The sequence below is a fragment of the Nycticebus coucang genome, chromosome 9 (assembly GCF_027406575.1).
Source record: "Nycticebus coucang isolate mNycCou1 chromosome 9, mNycCou1.pri, whole genome shotgun sequence".
Lineage (NCBI taxonomy): Eukaryota > Metazoa > Chordata > Mammalia > Primates > Lorisidae > Nycticebus > Nycticebus coucang.
Window position 1 is genome coordinate 76,205,699 of NC_069788.1, and position 15,008 is coordinate 76,220,706.

Here is a 15,008-nt window from a genome sequence, read left to right on the forward strand (position 1 = left end):
CAGTAAATTTAAAGGAATAGAAATTATTTCTTGCATCTTCTCGGACCACCATGGAATAAAAGTTGAACTCAGTAACAACAGGAATCTGCATACTCATACAAAAACATGGAAGTTAAATAACCTTATGCTGAATGACAGCTGGGTCAGAGATGAGATTAAGAAGGAAATCACCAAATTTTTGGAACAAAACGACAATGAAGACATGAATTATCAGAACCTCTGGGATACTGCAAAGGCAGTCCTAAGAGGGAAATTTATAGCACTGCAAGCCTTCCTCAAAAGAACGAAAGAGAGGAAGTTAACAACTTCATTGGGACATCTCAAACAACTGGAAAGGAAGAACATTCCAACCCCAAACCCAGTAGAAGAAAAGAAATAACCAAAATTAGAGCAGAATTAAATGAAATTGAAAACAAAAGAATTGTACAACAGATCAATAAATCAAAAAGTTGGTTTTTTGAAAAGATCAATAAAATAGATAAACCTTTGGCTAACCTAACCAGGGAAAAAAGAGTAAAATCTCTAATCTCATCAATCAGAAATGACAAAGACAAAATAACAACAGACTCCTCAGAAATTAAAAAAATCCTTAATGAATATTACAAGAAACTTTATTCTCAGAAATATGAAATTCTGAAGGAAATTGACCAATACTTGGAAGCACGTCACCTTCCAAGATGTAGCCAGAATCAAGTGGAAATGTTGAACAGGCCTATATCAAGTTCTGAAATAGCATCAACCATACAAAATCTTCTTAAAAAGAAAAGTCTGGGACCAGACAGCTTCACGTCAGAATTCTACCAAATCTTTAAAGAGGAACTAGTACCTATATTACTCAACCTGTTCCAAAATATAGAAAAAGAAGGAAGACTACCCAACATGTTCTATGAAGTAAACATTACTTTGATCCCCAAACCAGGAAAAGACCCAACAAGAAAAGAAAATTATAGACCGATATCACTAATGAATATAGATGCAAAAATATTAAACAAGATCCTAACAAACAAAATCAGCAACACATCAAACAAATTATACATCATGACCAAGTCAGTTTTATCCCAGGGTCTCAAGGCTGGTTCAATATACGTAAATCTATAAATATAATTCAGCACATAAACAAATTAAAAAACAAAGACCATATGATTCTCTCAATTGATGCAGAAAAAGCTTTTGATAATATACAGCAGCCCTTCATGATCAGAACACTTAAGAAAATTGGTATAGAAGGGACATTTCTTAAACTGATAGAGGCCATCTACAGCAAACCCACAGCCAATATCATATTAAATGAAGTTAAATTGAAATCATTTCCACTCAGATTAGGAACCAGACAAGGCTGCCCATTGTCTCCACTGCTCTTTAACACTGTAATGGAAGTTTTAGCCATCACAATTAGGGAAGAAAAGGTGTTCAAGGGTATCCACATAGGGTCAGAAGAGATTGAACTTTTGCTCTTCACAGATGATATGATTGTATATCTGGAAAACACCAGGGATTCTACTACAAAACTCTTAGAAGTGATCAAGGAATACAGCAGTGTCTCAGGTTACAAAATCAACATTCATAAATCGGTAGCTGTTATATATACCAACAATAGTCAAGCTGAAAAAACAGTTAAGGACTATACTCCATTCACAGTAGTGCCAAAGAAGATGAAATATTTGGGAGTTTATCTAACAAAGGATGTGAAAGATCTCTATAAAGAGAACTATGAAACTCTAAGAAAAGACATAGCTGAAAATATTAACAAATGGAAAAATATACCATGCTCATGGCTGGGAAGAATCAACATTGTTAAAATGTCCATATTACCCAAAGCAATATACAATTTTAATGCAATCCCTATTAAAGCTCCTCTGTCATACTTTAAAGATCTTGAAAAAATAATACTTCGTTTTATATGGAATCAGAAAAAACCTCTAATAGCTAGGACATTACTCAGAAATAAAAACAAAGCAGGAGGAATCATGCTACCAGACCTCAGACTATACTATAAATCGATAGTGATCAAAACAGCATGGTACTGGCACAAAAACAGAGAAGTAGATGTCTGGAACAGAATAGAGAACCAAGAGATGAATCCAGCTACTTACCGTTATTTGTTCTTTGACAAGCCTATGAAAAACATTCAGTGGGGAAATGATTCCCTATTTAACAAATGGTGGTGAGTGAACTGGCTGGCAACCTGTATAAGACTGAAACTGGACCCACACCTTTCACCATTAACTAAGATAGACTCTCACTGGATTAAAGATTTAAACTTAAGACAAAAAACTATAAAAATACTAGAAGAGAGTGCAGGAAAACTCTTGAAGAAATTGGACTGGGCAAGTATTTTATGAGGAGGACCCCCCAGGCAATTGAAGCAGCTTCAAAAATACACTACTGGGACCAGATCAAACTAAAAAGCTTCTGCACAGCCAAGAACACAGTAAGTAAAGCAAGGAAACAGCCCTCAAAATGGGAGAAGATATTTGCAGGTTATATCTCCGACAAAGGTTTAATAACCAGAATCCACAGAGAACTCAAATGTATTAGCAAGAAAAGAACAAGTGATCCCATCGCAGGCTGGGCAAGGGACTTGAAGAGAAACTTCTCTGAAGAAGACAGGCATGTGGCCTTCAGACATATGAAAAAATGCTCATCATCCTTAATCATCAGAGAAATGCAAATCAAAACTACTTTGAGATATCATCTAACTCCAGTAAGATTAGCCCATATCACAAAATCCCAAAACCAGAGATGTTGGCGTGATGTGGAGAAAAGGGAACACTTTTACACTGCTGGTGGGAATGCAAATTAATACATTCCTTTTGGAAAGATGTTTGGAGAACACTTAGAGATCTAAAAATAGATCTGCCATTCAATCCTATAATTCCTCTACTAGGTATATACCCAGAAGACCAAAAATCACATTATAACAAAGATATTTGTACCAGAATGTTTATTGCAGCCCAATTCATAATTGCTAAGTCATGGAAAAAGCCCAAGTGCCCATCAATCCACGAATGGATTAATAAACTGTGGTATATGTACACCATGGAATATTATGCAGCCTTAAAAAAGATGGAGACTTTACCTCTTTCATGTTTACATGGATGGAGCTGGAACATATTCTTCTTAGTAAAGTATCTCAAGAATGGAAGAAAAAGTATCCAATGTACTCAGCCCTACTATGAAACTAATTTATGGCTTTCACATGAAAGCTATAACCCAGTTATAATCTAAGAATATGGGGGAGGATGGGCAGAGGGAGGGTGATTGGTGGGATTACATCTGTGGTGCATCTTACAAGGGTACATGTGAAACTTAGTAAATGTAGAATGTAAATGTCTTAGCACAATAACTAAGAAAATGCCAGGAAGGGTATGTTAACCAGTGTGATGAAAATGTGTCAAATGATCTATGAAACCAGTGTATGGTGCCGCATGATGGCATTAATGTACACAGCTATGATTTAATAATAATAATAAATAAACCCACCACCTCCAGCATATGGGGCCGTTGCCCTACTCTTTTGAGGCACAGGCACTGCCCATAACTGAGGTTTTTAACAAATCATGCCTTCATTTCTCAGAGAAGTAAAAGTAGGCCTCTTTGCCTCTTTACCTACTTGCCCTGGTAGGGGAGGCCCATTCTCTGTCTGTGGTGAACGCATCTTCCTCTGTAAGCCTATACCTTGCTTTTACTCTGTAAGTCTACCTGTCTCTTCCTCAGTAAACTTCTTTTCATGCTTGCCTTAAAAAAAAAAAAAAAGGAAAGAAAAGGTAAAGGCAGATCTACCATTTGACCCCCTACAATCCCACTACTAGGTATCTACCCAAATGAAAAACAGATGCTTTGCCATAAGGATACATAAATGTTTATAGTAGAACAATTCACAACAGTGAAGATGTGAAAAAACAACCCATGTGCCCTCCAACACATGCATTGTTAAACTGTGGTTTATGTATCTTATGAATACTATTCGGCCATAAAAACAGATGGAGATTCTTCATCTCCTGAGAACAATCCATTCTCCTGGATGGATTTGGAGACTATTCTCCTAAATATCACAAGAATGGAAAAACAATCCTCACATGCACTCAATACCAAATTGAAATTAGAAGATTAACAATCATAGACCCAAACGAGAGAAAAATCCCAGTTAAATTCAAGAAGGGGAGGGGAAAAGGTTCAGTAGCTTCGCACCCAGCAGGTACAATGCGTGGATATATGGCACATTCCCTGGGTGTAGGACACAACTACAGCCCTTAATTTAACCTTTCATGTGTAAATTATATAACCTAATGGTTTGTACCCTCATGTTAATCTGAAATGAAAATCAAAAATATCCTTGCCTTCTAAGTATTCATTTGTGAGAGAAAAATAAAATAAAATAAAACCTCCCAATCCCAGAAAGTAGAAAAAATCCTTCACACATCCTTGTATTTTTTACTTTCTATTCTTGCAGTTAGATTCTAAATCCTAAAGCTATCCAAATTAGTATTATAACTACTTATCTATAGCCAGAAATGTCTTCTGTTATGTTGTCCATAGCAGCCAAGGTTATTTGAACCTCTGATTAGACTCTAATCTTGCCACAGGCACACTGAGCCTGAATAGAAGCAGAATGCTTAGTTGTAAAATACAAAAAATCGGCCAGCTCTGGTGGCTCACACCTGTAATCCTAGCACTTTGGGAGGTTGAGGCAGGTAGATTGCTTGAGTTCAGGGGTTTGACACAAGCCTGAGCAAAAACAAGACCCCAGCTCTACTGAAAATAGAAAAACTAGCCAGGTGTATGGCAGGTGCCTGTGGTCCCAGCTTCTTGGGAGGCTGAGGCAAGAGGATTCCTTGAGCCCAAGAGTTTGAGGTTGCTGTGAGTTATAATACCATGGCACTCTAGCCAGAGTGACAGAATGATACTCTGTCTTACCCTCCCCCCCCAAAAGAAAGAAAAAAAGGAAAAAAAAGAAAAGAAAGAAAATAAGAAAAGTCCTACGTGAGAGGAAAAGGATTCAGCCACTGCCCACACTGAGACTGAGTAATACACCCATCTTCACACATCTTCAGGTGGTATGTTCATTGAGTAACTTAGGAATGAAGCCATGGTTTGTGGGGAGGTAAAATTACTTAGTGGTTTGTTGGGTTGCATTATGGCTTTCTCTAGCAGCTTCCACAGCAATTTCCAAATCACTGGCAAGAAAATTTTGCTGGAATTGCAGGCCCGACTGTAGAGGTTCCTCCCTACATTTAAGGAAAGGATTGGATTGTTCCAGGCCTGCCTGTTCCAGTCTTGGGTGCACCAGGTCTGACTGCTCCAGGAATGGTTGCTCCAAGACTGGCTGCTCTGGGTTTGGTCGCCCAGGTTGGGTTGCTCCAGGTCTGGTTGCTCCACACTGGAAGGTTTCCAGATGTATTCACAGGCACGCCTGGTGATAGGAAGAGTAGAGCCTGGGCATTCCGTGGGTGCTGAAGCCTGATCCTGAGTCATATTGTTGGTGTTTTTTAGCCAGTTGTTTTTCTGCCACCTCTTGGATTTCATCCTCTAGTTCTGGATCCAGGTCATAAACTGTTTGTAGCTGAGGTTCAGGATGTTGGAAAGTTCCTCCATCTGCTAGAAGCTGAGGTATTTCTGTCTCTGAACTCTGTCATTGAGTACACAGCTGGGTCGTAGAGAACAGAGTTCTGGCCTTCTTTTTCTTGACCTGGACTTTATCTTCCTTCTTTACTGCACTGTTCTTTATAGAAGGGGTAGTTTTACTTTGAGACTAGCAGAAGAATCAGGGCTCTCCCAAGTCAGCAGATCCATAGAAGTAAGAAGAGGGGAGGCAGTCTCTGCGTGGGGCACCTCTGTGGAAGACATTTGCAAGGATGGATAATTTTCTTCAGGCCTACAAGTCACAGGCTCTGGAGGAGGGTCACTAGAATCATATGCTGCAGAGCAAGGCGGGCTTTGCGGGCACGCAGCATCCACACTCACATTGTTGAAAGGAAAAAATTAAAAATCTGGACTATAAAAAAAAAAAGGCTTGGAATTAAATATCTAAATAGAATCTACAGAAAAAGATCCAAAAGTCAGGAAGAAAAGGGTCCCCTCCACAACAGCAGGAGGCAACCAGCTCAATCCAGCGAAATCGAGAGATTTTTTTAAAAGACAAATAAATTGAATGATAAAATGTTCCTAGAAACAAAAGCTGCAAATATATAAATTCTCCTCAGTTAATCTATAAACTTACTATAATTCTAATCAAAATCTCGATGTTTTCAAAGTTTTTATCTTGGTTTGTGGTGACGAGAAGAAGAGGGAGTTGGAGAAATTTAACTAAATAAATTATGAAGTTTGTCTTGAAAATTAAATGGCCTCACACAGCTTAGTGTTTTAGCTTTTTTTTTCTTTGAATGGCAATGAGAGATGGCCTTGCCTTATGAAGTTATAATAATAAAAATAGCATGGTGTTGAAACGGAGTGGCATCCAGAATCACACGTAATTAGATAAGTTTAATGTACAAAACTATTAGCAGTTCATTCAGGTAGAAATAACTGATCAACTCATGAGGAAAAAATAAAGCTAGGTTCTTTCCTTATATATCAAAATAAATCCCAAATGGATTAACAAAGTTAGTGTAAAACTGAAAAGCTACAACAGTACTTTCTCTGTTATAAATCACAGAGACAAGATTAACAGATTAGTTACATAAAATCCTCAAATACGTATATGCCAATCATTCCTCCTCCACCCTAAATATAACAATGAAACAAAAAACAAACTTACTCTTGGCTACAAAACAATACTTACTGGACAACCAGTGGTTTAAGCAGTAAAAATATTTTATTATACCACTTCACAAAAAGTTGGAGGCAAGTGGTTCCAGGTTTGGTACAACTCATGGACACCGTTATGAACATACACTCTTTTCCATGTTCCTCTCTAACATCCTTTATGTGTGAGCCTTCCATGCTCCTGCTTATCACCTCATGTTGCAAGATGGCTGGACAGCTCCAGCCATTAAATTCACATACCAGAGAGGAATAAGTGAGAAGGAACATCACAAGCCATAACTATTTTTATAAGGAGAAAAACTATTCTTAGAAGACTTGCTGGCCTTGACTTCTGTTAACGCTTCAATGAATAGATCTGTATCACAAGACCTCTCCTATAATAGTATAAGAAAAAGTAGGAAAACTAGAATTTCCCTTTGCTATCACCAAAGAGGAAGGTAGACAATGGAAAAGAGGTTGCAGTGGTGTTGGGTTAGCTAACCAACAGTGGCTGACCCACTCAGAATTCACAAAATTAGGAAAATGGCAGGCAACAAACAGATAGGTCCTTACTCTAGAAAGAGTTCTTACAAATAAAAAAAATTGGAATTATAATAAAGAGTCTAGGTATTTTTAAGAGGCAATTTACTGGGGGAAAAACCCAAATAGCCATTAAATAGATGAAAAAGGACCTATTTCATCAGTAATCTAGAAATATCAGCTTGGAAATATTGAATAGGATTACAAGGTTCAGTTTTCTCTACTTGTGGGCAATGGCACTCCACCACACATCTGCTGGTGGTCGAATAAACTAAAGGCACTTGTCAATACATATCAATAACCTCTGAAAAAACCTTACTTAAGATATCAATTCCAGTTCTAAAAAATCAGCCTAAAAAATAATTAGCAAAAAAATAATTTGCATAATAAAGGAAATTTTTAAAGTAAAATAAACTTTATAATTCCAGCTTTAGAAATCATAACATATATGAATACTATAGGAATATTTCCTTTGTGTGTTTCTGTACTTTCTTTTTTTTTATTGTTAAATCATAGCTGTGTACATTAGTGCAAACAAGGGGTACAATGTGCTGGTTTCATATACAATCTGAAATATTCTCATCAAACTGTTCAACGTAGCCTTCATGGCATTTTCTTAGTTATACTTTATTTTTACATATATATTATTTCTTTTTATCAAAGTAAAATTACACAGAGTGGAATGCACAGATCTAAGTACACAATTCAGTGAGTTTTGACAATTGTCTACACTAGAGCCAGGGAAGCTGCAGCCTTGAGGCCACATGTAGCCTTCTGGGTCCTTTTGTGCAGGCTTTTGACTGAATTCAAATTTTACAGAACAAATCCTTTTAATTTGATCAATACATTTTGTTTGTTTTTTATATTTATTTTATTTTTAAAATGAACAAAGAATAAAATAAGTTTCAATGAAATAAACTTCCCAGATTGACCAATACGCTTAGAACATCAGTAAGCCATAAAAGCTAAATTGATGGCTGCTATGCTTATGCTTTAGTTCTAACTTTCCCCACCTGACTGGTGTCACTACCACACGAGGCTGGTTGGTGAGAGTTTACAGGGGTTGAATATGCCAGTCTGTTATCAGCTTTTGACAATGGCACACTATATTTCTGTTTGAAGTGAACTTTGTGAATATTTGCACAGCTCAACAGTATTTTTTAACTATCTGCTTAGTAGCCCATCATGTTATAAAAGACCACGAGAACACTGAAGGAAAAAAACAGATTTTTAAACGAGATTAGGTATTATATCATCTAGTTTCTGTTAAATGTAAGATGTTTTGTTTGCTTTGTGATGTTGCAATAGCAACATTACAGAAATTTAATGCTCAAAGGCATTATAACCCTCATATGGACAACAAATATTTTAAATTAGAGGGAGAGGCATGAAAGGTTGTATTGCAGAAACTAAAAGATGAAAAGAAAAAGCAAAGACAATTCTTTCAAGCAGCAGTAAGAGCTGGAAATAATGCCACCAAAGCAACTTATAAAGTAGCCTATGTGCTCAGGACAAAAGACCTTCAGCAATGCAGAAATTGTAAAGGAATACACTGTCAAGGTTGTGGGATGCTTAGACCTGGATTGTGTTTCAAACTACAGAAACAGCTGCCTCTTCCAGGAGAACCATAACTAATCAGCAGCATGAATTAGTCTTCACCTTAACAGAACAACTTCATGTAATACTTCAAAAGTAAAATACAATACAGTCTCTGTATGTTGACCACCCAAGGATTGTTGAATCGTCAAGAATCTTGACCAATCCTTCAAGAAAGGTTGAAGAATCCTTGGTGGTCAACATAAGGAACTAAGCCTACTCCACTGATACATATGAACATGTGGTACACGTCTGGTCTACGAAAATTAGGTCAACTTAAGGAGGTGGTCAATGTAGGGAGTGGTCAACTATGGAGGGTCAACTGTATACATATTCAATTGCTTTAGATGAATCAACTGATACTATTTACTCTGTGCAGGTTTTATATTTCATTTCGGTCATAAAAGAAGATTTTCTTTGCTATAAAGAGTTCTCACTTTGGGCACTCTTTAGGAAAATAACATGGAGAATACATATCTTCAACAACTTTTAAGATCAATGTCATGAAGTTGTATTAAATATGATAAATTGAGGGTACGTACAAACTATGTACGTACCTTCCATGACAGGAAAACATGAAGGGTTTATTACACACATAAAGTTTTAACAGATCCAGATGATCTTATCTCTTTTCACTGTATCCTACACCAGCAAAATCTCTGTGCTAAAGCTGCTATTCGAAGTGTCACTTTGCAGCAAGTTATAAGTATTGTTACCTATATTCATGCAAATGTAACACAGCATCCTCAGTTTGTAACATGCTAAAGTGGAATGATGAGGTAATCAGTATGGATTTGCTGTATCATTCTAAAACGCTTTGGCTATCACAGAAACAGGTATTAGCCAACATTTTATCTCTGTGAGAACAAATAGTAACATTTTATTAAGAACAGAATCAGCAATGTGAATCACTGAAAGTTTTCTATAGGAATGCAGCATTTCTGTGTGATATCACATTAAACCAAAACAACTTGGATATTTCTTTGCAAGATAAAACTAAGCCTCTATGTGATATATGACCAAAACTCCAAGCATTTTTTTTTTGGGGGGGGGAAGGCTATCTTTTCTCAAACCACATCTTTTTCAAAAGGAAATTATGGATGAACATTTTCTCCAGTTAGCAAAGGTCGTTGATGAGAAGGATGATATATGTGAATCATCTGAAGAATACGCAGCTGTTAAGACCTATTAATTGGAGAATACAATAAAAGCTTCATTAACTTTGAGAATCATGATGTCACACTCAAATTAGCATTTCAGCCCCACCTAGTTAATATAATCAAGGCACCTAAAGAACTACAGATGGGATTGATTGAGCTCTCAGTAGACAACATGTTAAATTCATTGTTTGATGCTAAGAAAGATCCAATGGAAATAAAGAAAAATGCAGCAGGATACCCACATCTCAGCAATATGTCCACAAAATGCTTTCTTGCTTTTCATCCACTTATTGCTGGGAATCTACATTTTCCTACCTAATGCAAATCAAGATGCCCTTAAGGTCACAAATGACTGATACCCATTTAGAGGATCAACTGAAACGACAGACCTCCATGCTGCAACCAAATACTCAAATACTTTCCAACCAAAAGCAGATGCAACGAAGTCATTAAAAGGTTAGTTACCTTTAAAATTAACAAAGTTTCCATTTTCTTACTTCATTAAGTAAATAGTAGTTAGAATTTTACAAAATAATGTTCTTAAGTCAATCTAATTGAAGTTTCTTGAATGTGGCCTTATTTGATTATAGCTAAATCCATGCAGACGTCCAGCATTCAAAGGTTCCTACCCCTGATCTACACCCAGGGAAGCCACACTGCAGTCAGGCTTCCTGTGCCTCCTTCTAATCAATTCTCTCCCTGTAGGCAACCACCATCATTTTTGTAATTTTTAAAATGATTAAAACTTAAATATAAGAAAATCCTCACAGGAGAACTTGCAACCAACATAATTACAATAAACTTAAGACTGAGCAAATCTGGCATGAAAAACACTGTTAGTGTGGAACGGGAAACCCAAAAAGAGAGAGAGAGAGATGTTGTATTTTTAAAGGATTTGCAAATTCTCATTATTCTGCATAAAACCTCTCTTCTAATTTATTTTTCCACTCTTATGATTAAACATGTTTTGTACACGATATTATATATGGATGCATCATTTAGAGCTAGGATTCTAGGAAAGAGATTTAAAGCTAGGCATTCATCTAAAAGAGTTAACTGCCTTCTCCTCATTTAATAATGACGCTTTTGGGGGGAGGCTCATGAATTACTGAGGACTCGTAACAATCATGATTAGCAAAAATTCATAAGGCTTCTGCCCTTGGGGATCTTATTTACAGTCCAGTCAAGAAAAGACTAAAAACATTACTCCATGGCACAAGCTAGCACATTACCAAAAGGTGAACTGTAAGGAATGCATCGGGCAGGAAACCAGTCTTCCCCCCAGCAGCTGTAAGAATTATGGAAACAGATGGTCGTGAAGCCTCTTTGCAAACTGCCTACTGCTACCTGGACACATGTCCATTGTGGTTCTTGTGAAGCAGATAGAGAAGGGGGTTGTCACTCAGTCTAATCACCTTAAGCTACCCCCATTATAATGACCTGGGTGCTATGAAGGAGACTTTCACAGGGGACTCAGGGGTACTAGACAAGGAACTTGAGACCTGCATGACTTGCCCAGTTGTGGACCCCAAACTGGCCTGTAGTGAGGGGAAAGGCAGGCCAAGGATGCGGCAGTGTGAACAGCCCTGGCTGCAAGAGATGGGGACCCATGTCATAGCATTGTAAGCAATGAGGATGGGTAGGAGTGCAGCTTGGACAAATCAAGGCTTGAGCTCACCAGCTCTCAGCGGACAGCCACCATATAAACCACCCCAGGAGTTGGCTGGGCTGGGCGGAGCCTCTGTCTGTCATACGGATGCGGGAGCGCAAGCCCCTTCACACTGTTAACCTCACACGCTGGCTGTGGAGCCAGGAAAAGTAGATGCTATGTCCATCTGATGGAGGAAAGTGTCAGATCCATGTGGCTTTTAATTCCTGGGAGCATTTTAACCCCGAGGCTTCCTGCTTATGCAAGCTTGTAAGGCCTGGCATGCCTTTCTCAGAGTCTCCCCTGGTTTGAGAGAAGCACCTGCTCCTTTCCCAGTGGCTTACTGTTAAATTCATGGGCCTCGATTTCTCCTCCCCAGAACTTCTGTGTTGTGGTTTGCTTACAGTTGGGTAGTGGAGGAACTTTCTAGTTTCCCTCTGGACTCTCCCCTGAGAGTGGCCTCCAGTGGGCCCCCTTTATTCAATTTTTAATACTCAGACACATATTTAGGACTTTTAAGAGCCCACCCAATCTTTGAATGAATTTTGAACCTGTAACAATGCATGGGAAAGAAAACAAGGCCTCTGCCATGAAGACCCTGTGTGTGCCACTGTAGTCACAATTTTGCATACTGGTTCCTTTAAAGCAAGCTCAGACAAGCCAAGCTAAGCACCTGGTGGCCTTAAAACTTGCCCCCAGGGAGGACAGGAGCTCTTCTAGTGATAAGCTGACATCTTGGCTGAGATGCTGGGAGAGTTGACCCCCAGTAGATCACCTGTCCTTGTAATAGTTTGGCGCACTTGGTCTCAGGACAGGGAGACCTTCTGAAGTGAGGGCTGGAGAGTTGTAAGGCTGGTAGAGCCACAGGTTGAATTGTCAGATTCACCTCTTGCTGAGCAGGAATGGGAGGAGAACAGGAGGAGAGCTGGGAGCTGGGAGGGCCCTGGGAGAGCAAGTGGCCCATGGGCATCTCTCTTTTCTCTAATCTAATGAAACAAAAATATAAATCTACTTGCCTCTGACTGCACACCAAGCACACTGCTGAGCTTATTTCCATTTTTTTGTAGTATAAAAAATAATTGTACATACTTGAAAGGATTGTGAGAGGAAGCGAGAGGGACTCTAATTTCCTTTTATTGCCTACTTTATTTCTCTTTTTTCCTCTATTATGCCATAATCTTGTAATACAAAGAGCCCTTCAGTGCCTTCCCCAGCCAGGCCTTCATTTATACACAACCAGCACTGGCATCGTTTCCAGAGAGCAACTGTGCTGAGATGCTTTCGTTCACTGTTCAGTATCTGGATGAGTTAACTTACTACTGCGGGTACCTCTACGCTGTTGTCACACACTCAGGAGTGACTTGGAGGTCTGAGGCCTTTGCCATCCCTATCCTCCTAAGGGTACATGGGACCAGGTGGGCATCCCACATCCTCAGGGCCTGATGGTAAAGGGGCTGGCTGCAGGGGATGTCCCGCAGCCTCTGGCCCCTGAGTCCTCACTCCAGCACTTGAGTTGGGGATTTTCATATGCCAGTTTCCTTTAGCAAAGGAGACTCTCAATACAAGTATTAATGTCCTTTTTTCACTCTGTAAATATGATCAATTTATGATTGCAGAGTAGATGTTATAACAAAAATTATACAAGTGTACTTTATTTTAAAGAAACTCAAATATAAAAAGCTGAATTTAGAATAACCCTTCATGAGACAATTTCTTACATCCCTGAGAATTCTTTATCATAAAATTCACTCTATCAGCAGCTTCAAATCCATCAGAGGGATTAAGAGAGGAAGGACCTCATTTAGCCCAGTGGTCTTTTAACTAGATTCCATGCAGTGATGGGGGTTCTCTGTGGAGATGTCCAGGGTACACTGTCCTGAGTCCTCAACCCCTATGGCTACTGAAAACAAAACAACAAAAACCACAAAGCAGCAGCTTCCCTCTGCCTACTCTCTGCACTGGGCCTTGTGTATGAGGTTTGGTTTGGAGAAAGGATACTATGATTAAAATATTTCCAACAACCATGGACCCAGACTAACATCATTCATTACACAGATGAGGACATAGGGAAGAACAGGGAAGCAGAGAGTCCAGCTCCGGGTCCCAAGCAGAATTCACACATCCTGACTCCAGTCCAGTGCTGCCTTTCAGTACAGGTTGGGGAGAGTGGGAAGGGAAGAAAACAAATAGGTAGATGTGCAATTTTCAAAAAGTCAGTAACGACATGGAGATACATCAGAATTGAAGAAAGACGTTCATTAAAAATACGAAACAATTTTACAAACATCTTTAGAGAAGGGCAATGCAAAGTTCTTAGAGTCCAAGGGGATTATTTTAAAGGGGTAAGTTTAGTATTTTTAAGTTTATACAATAAAGTACAGCGGTCTTTATAGCGTATGTTTTGATTAGTTGATGAGAACATGTTAAAATTTGTATCAATCTTTATAGAGAGGAACTTCAAAGATTCTCAAAATAATTTTCTTCTTTTAACTACTGCAACTGTTTTCCTCTACCATTACGTTTATATATCATTTGCTTTAAAAAATCACTTTACACTTAGTAAGATGAATGTCAAAGTATCTCTTGACCAAATTATCACAATTTCAGAATTAGTGAAACTTTTACCCTAAGCACACCTGCTATGGAAAGTGGGGAGGAAAAGCCATTTCTTTTGTGGGGTTCTTACCTATAGAAACAATTTGAGTCATTCAGTGTCAGCGTATCATCATGTTCTGGCCACCTGATTTAATAAAAGAAGCCAGGCAAACTCTCCAGGAAGGCCTTGCCCAAGACCCAGAGTTCAAGGCCATCCTGTTTACCACATGCAGATGGTGCATTAGGGACTATCTCAAAAGAGACAGATGAGGATCAGGACACCCACCTGGTCTCAGACCAGGCTCGGAAGCCAGGCCTGACAACACAGAGGTTCCCAGACACCAGAGGTAAGGCAGAGGCAGCATCGCCTATGCCTGGATTAAAGAATGGTACTGACTCTGTGTTGTAAGTCAAGGCAGCAAAAGAGATAGAGGTAGGAAAATTCTATATACTTACAACTTTTCAGGAATATCTCTCTGAGCAGTAATTAAACTTGGAATTGAATATCAAAAGAGAAAGGGATTCCACTACTCTTGAACTGCATTTTGAGTGTCTTTGATGTAAACCACGTACACTTCCTGTTTCATGCACCACTGTGATGTTTCTAAAGAATTCCCTGTGCAATTCCTCTGAGGATGATTATTCTAATGGTATGTAGGGCACTAACTGGCTCTGTGGGAGTTTTCAGCCACCAAAGGGATTTTTTTAAAGCACATCTGTCAAGT

General features: G+C 38.7%; 1 long non-coding RNA gene and 1 pseudogene across 1 annotated transcript in view; both read right to left on the minus strand.

The window, feature by feature from the left end:
- The window catches only part of LOC128594900 (uncharacterized), a 61,166-nt gene extending 46,735 nt beyond the window's left edge, over nt 1-14,431 (minus strand). Inside the window, exon 1 of the long non-coding RNA XR_008382651.1 lies at nt 14,375-14,431. This is a non-coding gene — a long non-coding RNA (uncharacterized LOC128594900). The remainder of the gene's footprint in view (nt 1-14,374) is intronic.
- Nucleotides 5,041-5,958, minus strand: LOC128594899 (homeobox protein NANOGP8-like; annotated as a pseudogene).
- Nucleotides 14,432-15,008: the final 577 nt, after the last annotated feature.